At 40.5% G+C, this 6395-nt stretch overlaps 1 pseudogene; it reads right to left on the reverse strand.

The window, feature by feature from the left end:
* Positions 1-3020: 3020 nt before the first annotated feature.
* On the reverse strand, positions 3021-4728 carry LOC144408032 (stonustoxin subunit beta-like; annotated as a pseudogene).
* Between the last annotated feature and the right edge of the window lie 1667 nt (positions 4729-6395).

Here is a 6395-nt window from a genome sequence, read left to right on the forward strand (position 1 = left end):
AAAGAAAGATCCTGGCCTCCTCTTCGGTTTTTTGTTTTAGGCACATTGTGGTTTTGTTGCACAGCAACAGCAATTTGAGACAGGCTTCATTTATGAATAAGTGCCTTGATTGCTTAATTGGAACCAGGAGTTATTTTGTGTTTGTGGACACTTATATTTAGAAGGATTTATATAAAGTGCGAGTGGAACAGCCGGGGCCAAACGTAGCAAAGGATCTTGAGTTTCAACCAAAGGGTTTGTTTGAGGAGAAGCCGATAACAGTCCAGCTTGACTGCGATTACATTTAATTAATGAGCAAAAGTATTTTTCAAATGCCAGCCTCAGTTTTACAGGAATAAAACATGCACATGCATAGACATACATGCGTTGGGCTGAGGTGTTCGACCTGGCTTTGCAACAACTATTGCTACTTGACGTCTTCTCTAATGGATCATTTTAGGAATTTTCATAAAGGTATCACCACTCACATTGCTGAGCAATAGATTCATGTTCTTCTGTGTTGAGGCTCTGAGGGTGACTGTGGGTGAGTGGGGAGCACGATCGTCCTCCAATCAGAGGGTTGTCGGTTCGATCCCAGGCTCTGCTAACCCTCATGTCGATGTGTCCTTGGGCAAGACACTTAACCCAACATTGCTCCTGTAGCTGCGACTACAGGTGTGTGAATGTTAGTTACTGATGTGCAGGTGTCTGTGTGTGTATGGTTCTCCTGTCATCAGTGTATGAATTGGTGAATTATGTCATGTAGTGTTTAAGCGCTTTGAGTGGTCAGAAGACTAGAAAAGCGCTATACAAGTACAGTCCATTTACCATTACCATTTACTCTGATGAGTGCCGATCATGTTTAAACAAGCGGAAATGTGTTCAAACATACATATGTCTGCCTGATGGTTTAATCCCTACCATGTATTACTGTCAAACAATAAGTAATCTTAGTTTTTTTCTTCTTTTTTTCAGTTACATCAGAGCCAAGTTAAAGTAGACAAGAGACAAGACAAGAAAGCTAAGAGGCAGACAAAGACTGTTTGATTGTTGATTCACTATTTATTAATTATATGTGGTGATAAAGTCTTCCAAATCTTTTGGCTTAGACTCTACAGGGAGATTTGTAATCGACAGACTGCCTGCTTGGTGGAGCAGCAAGATAGGGGAGGGGGGGGGGGGTGGCTGATGAGGCTTCAATAACGACTTCTTTTTATGACAATGAATCATTGTCCATCGTATTGTAGTTTACGATAAATTCTGTTCTGACGTTAGAGCACACACATGCATCACATCGTTAAATGTAGAGGGTCATCTAGGTGTTGCTGTAGACAGTCCAAGACAAACAGTGGAGTCTGGGGCCCTGCGGCGTGCAGGATTGTAATGTTAACGCCTACTTCACTTGTGTTTATGGCTGTCCTTCTGTATTTATGACATGGAGCTCTGCTTGTGTTGGTTCCTGAGAGAATGACACACAACGGTTGCATCTTCTGCAATTTGTTCCTAAAGCTCTGCGTGAAGCTTGTTTTCGTTAAAGGTCCTGGGTGTTCTTGCCAAATATTCTACGCTAGTGCGGCCCGGCCAACTCAGTGGAGCTCTGGTGGCTGGAGTCCAAGGTTCTGCATCAGCCGCACCAGTAACTTATGCTTGGCAGCCTTAATCAAACACATGGTTTAAAACACATGAACAGGAACATTTGCACAGGATGCCATATCTTAAATCTTCCATCGTGCGAGGTCTGATTTTAAATTGCTGTTGCGGTTTCTTCATTCCCTGTGATAGAGAGATGGATTTGTCAGTTCACTTCTATAATACAGCTCATACTAATTCTACCCTCTGATTGCAGTTTCTTTATTGTGTGGTCTTTCTCTCCTGATAATCATTCCTTAAGGCTCTGTTGTTATATGTATAAGCATCTGATACTAGCCCAGAGTCAAGCATATTCATTTACAGGGCTCTCATGTGTCACGCATTGAGCGTGACAGTCACTCATTTCAGTCTCTAGTCACGCACTCCCGACACACATTCAATTTCCCATGCAAAAAAAGGAAAGAAATACGAGCTGCGTTGGTTACCCCAATTCTTTTTTTGTCAGTAAATTTCTTTATATATTCTTTATATATATATATATATATATATATATATATATATATATATATATATATATATAATTACACTTTTACATTTTTCTTTTTTATATTATCTCATTTCTGATCTGTTTAAAGAAAGACATGAAAATAAATCTGTCAATGAAATCAATTATATATTATATTTAAAGTTCACATGAAGGTCTGAAATGTCATGCTCAAACATGCAAATGACGCATTATCCAATGATAACCTTTAGGAATTTAGGAAAAATCTACAAGCACAAACCGACAAAGTATTCCAATTAGTGAAATAAGACTTAAAAATAGATTATTGATTATAAATGAAAAGCAATACTTTGATCCAAACGCTGGAGAGATTAATTCAACATTCACAAACCACTCTCCATTCATATCCCTAACAGAAGCTACACTTTCTAAGGATCTTTGTTTGTTTTATTTATATTCTGTGCCTCTTTCTCACTCATCCACCGTTGTGGTGGGGAATAAGAATATGTTTAATGTGCAGTAATACATCACTCCTTCATCCTGAGGTGGTGAGTGGTTTGTGTTCGCTTGGATAATTACTGCACATGGCAGCTGTTGAAAAGGACCATTAATGTCTCCTTTCTGCACAGGTGAGTCCACTATTACAGGAAAATCATAATCCAATTCACCCGTTTTATTTAAATAGCCATCCATCTGAATTTGGAGCATTTTGACTGTTGCTGGATTATATTTATTTTTTGTCTCAAGTATTTTAGAAAGAGAAGCTTAAAACGGTTGGTGTGAAATCTTTTTAAATTTATTCTGTGTTGGACTTGAAGCTTGGGATAGCTTTCTTAAACAGATACTGAAAGGTTAGTAGTCATCAGTTTATATATTAAACATAAAACATAATTAATCAGGTGTTGGTTTGGTTATTCATACATGACAAAAACAAAAAACTTCCCACATTCAATTTCCCATAATTCTTCCCATCGTCATTACGAACAATAACTTATATTGGTAGGTTTGGAGGGGGGGGGGGGGGCTAGATGACAGACCTTTTTATAAAATGTGTTCTTGAGCATTTTGACATATAAGGATCACCATTGTACCCTAATTAGGACCCAATATCTAAATTATAATATTTATTACATCCATAGAGGCAATGAGCACAGCATCTAAAAATACACCTCGATCAGCTCTTTTAGACTGCAACACATCAAGTCCAAGAGAGCTCTGGAGCCCCCAGAGTCCAGACCAGCTCAAGGACCCCTCATCTGCTCCACCAGCATATACATTCACATGAACTACCATCAGCTGTGTGACATTCTGTACAGACTTAACCCTCTGTTGAGCAGAGAGAAAGGTTCTCTCCCTCCTGCATCGAGTACAGAGATACTGAGGAACCAGAATTGGGCAGGAACCAGAACCCAAACCCGGGATAAAGAGGTTTAGTGAATGTGGTGTTAAAGGTGTGGAGGTGGATTATTGTTGCAGAGGAGACTCTGTAGAAGGACAGAGAGCCAGCAGGACAGTCCACATATACTGCTACTCTACCAGAGCAGGAGGTGGTGGTGGTGGTGATGGGTGTTTCTTTTTTAGTAGGACGGACAAAGTAGCCATCATGCGAGCATATCAGACTCCAGGACGCATCATTCCATCCATACAAACAGTCTGAGCTTTTTCCTTTCCTCTTGATTCCTCTGTAACTCACTGATATATTAACCCTTCCTCTCCACTCAACCTCCCAGTAAGCGCGACCAGTCAGACCAGTTCTACACAGCAGCTGAGGCCTGTGGTCAAATCTGTCTGATGATCAGGATATGACTGATCCTCCTTCACATGTGTCCCCTTCTTGTTGTTTTCAGACAGTTTGAGTTCGCTGTATACTGTGTTTGTGTCGAGTGTGAGTTCACAGGAATCTGATGGAGAGAACAAGACACGATACAGCTGCAGTTATTGATCATCTGTTCATCCATTGACACTTTGATTATTACATCAAAGAGGTGAATGAGTGATGTCGCTCTGTGAAGATGGTTGAATGTGTGATGCTTTTTTTCATGAATACATTTCAAACCACACTTCCTCAGACCTGGTCTGAACCATCGGACGCCAGCAGGCTCCACCCTGAAAGGAGAAGGGGGGGTCAGAGCAGAGGAGACATGAACATGATTCATCAAATTCATTGACATGGACCACTTATTAATCAGCTTGTATTCTTTTACTTTCGTAGAGCTTCTTCTGATTGGCCGATGACCACAGCTCATTATATTCACTTATTCATGATCTATGATTATCAGTGTTATAATGACATGATATCAACCATCATTGTTGATACATAACTGCCCTATCAACCCACCATAATGCCCGTTAATGTGTCAGGATGCACCACTGTCCACTCTTATATTGCGCAAACAAGACAACGCTCCAGAGAAACTAGCATTTCATCACCTTCCCCCCTGTTTAGGCTCATCCTGGCTACTGTTGCCTCACTACCTCCGTCTGTATTGATGGTCTGATGTTGGACACAAACAGTTTGATGGGTCTCTGGTAGTTTAAGGTCTGCTTTGTGTGTAAGGGTCGTATTAACCAGGCTGACAGGGAACAAATTAAATGTTTGTAGGTCTACCTCTTTTATCTGACTCATTTTCTGGGAATGCAGCGGGCCTCTTCATACCTGAGACTTTCCAGTTTACAGTGTGGATCATCCAGTCTAGCAGACAGCAGCTTTAGCCCTGAGTCTCCTGGATGATTGTAGCTCAGGTCCAGATAGCTCAGATGGGAGGGGTTGTAGCTCAGAGCTGAGGCAAGAGAAACAGAGCCTTTCTCTGTGATCAGACAGCCCGACAGCCTGTAAACACACAAAAACCACACATATCACATGATCTGAGGAAACTGTGAGGGTTGGAATGTCAATGCAGTACTGAGGAAGTGTTGGCTAATGAGGGATGGCTGACCTGTCAAAACCAAACATCCACTAATGTACATCAACAATCTGATAACATTACTGCTAACTTTATAATAAAAATAAAGAAATCTACAGTACAAGTTTATGGAAATATTTACAAAATACACATTTTATTCATAAGAATGCAAGCAGAAATAATCCTATGGGGATAAGAAATGTACCATTGATGTAAATCGAGACACCAAGTGGCCATTGATTGAATCCTGACCTGAGAGTCTCCAGTGCACAGTGTGGACTCTCCAGTCCAGCAGACAGCCGCTTCACTCCTGAATCCTGCAGGCCATTGGTACTCAGATCCAGCTCTCTCAGACTAGAAGACTGGGAGCTAAGAACTGAGGACAGAGCTTCACAGCTTCTCTCTGAGAGGTTACATTCCCTCAGTCTGAAGAAACAACAATCAAGAAAGTTAGGCTTCTCTGTGCTCTGACTTGTTTGGAAGAAAGATAAACAGAAAGAAGAAAGTGGGTGTAAATGAGAGCTGCAACTGCATCTTATGATTTCGTGGTGTTTATGTTCTAAATCACAAATAAACAGCCTTCAAACTTTCAGCAAATTGTCACTTCAGTCTTGCTTTTCTCATTTTCATTCATTGACTATATCAAACATAACATCAGAAAGCCAAAAAAAGGGGAAAAACAGGATGAACCTGTGATTTTTTTATTGTGAAAGACTGTCTTCAGTGCCTAAAACACAATTCTGCAGAGATGTCAGATGCCTAGTCATCATTGTGCCCATTGAAGAGCAACCAGAGGCTTAAAGAAAGGGGTGTGACCTTCATGGATTTGTTAAAAAGCAGGAGCTCAAAGGGGAGGTGTTGAAGTGAAAAAAAAGGACTTTCAAGCTAACTTGACTTTTGCACAAAAAAACAGTTCAGGATGCTCATTATTTTGAATCGGCACAACTGTCAAGCAAACATCTCAGCAGAGAGAGGGCCAACTTCAAGGTCTTCAACCTGAAGAACCAACCAGAGAAGCAGCCACAAAAAATAAACTTTTGTTGTCTGGTGCATCCTCTGGTGCATCCTTTGGGCTTTCAGGTCATTCCAAGTTGGGCTGGAGCTATAAAAAAACAACAAAAAAAATCCAAGAACTAGACAGTTAAACCACGCGAAGCAGCCTGGACTGCGGATAAATGGCTTCAGATATCCAGAGAAAGGAATCAGGAATTCAGGAATCAGGAAACATTTATTGCCAAAATATGTCAAACATACAAGGAATTTGTCTTGGCGGTTGGTGCGTGACAGTAGACAGTGTAACAATAGACAACAAGACAGCAGTGCACAAGTAATAAAATAAAATGCTAATGCAATGGGTTAGTAAAATAAGGCTATGGGTTGGTATAAAACAAGAGAATAAAGTTAAAGTTAAAAATTTA

This window comes from Gasterosteus aculeatus, chromosome 5, assembly GCF_964276395.1.
Source record: "Gasterosteus aculeatus chromosome 5, fGasAcu3.hap1.1, whole genome shotgun sequence".
Taxonomy (NCBI): Eukaryota; Metazoa; Chordata; class Actinopteri; order Perciformes; family Gasterosteidae; genus Gasterosteus; species Gasterosteus aculeatus.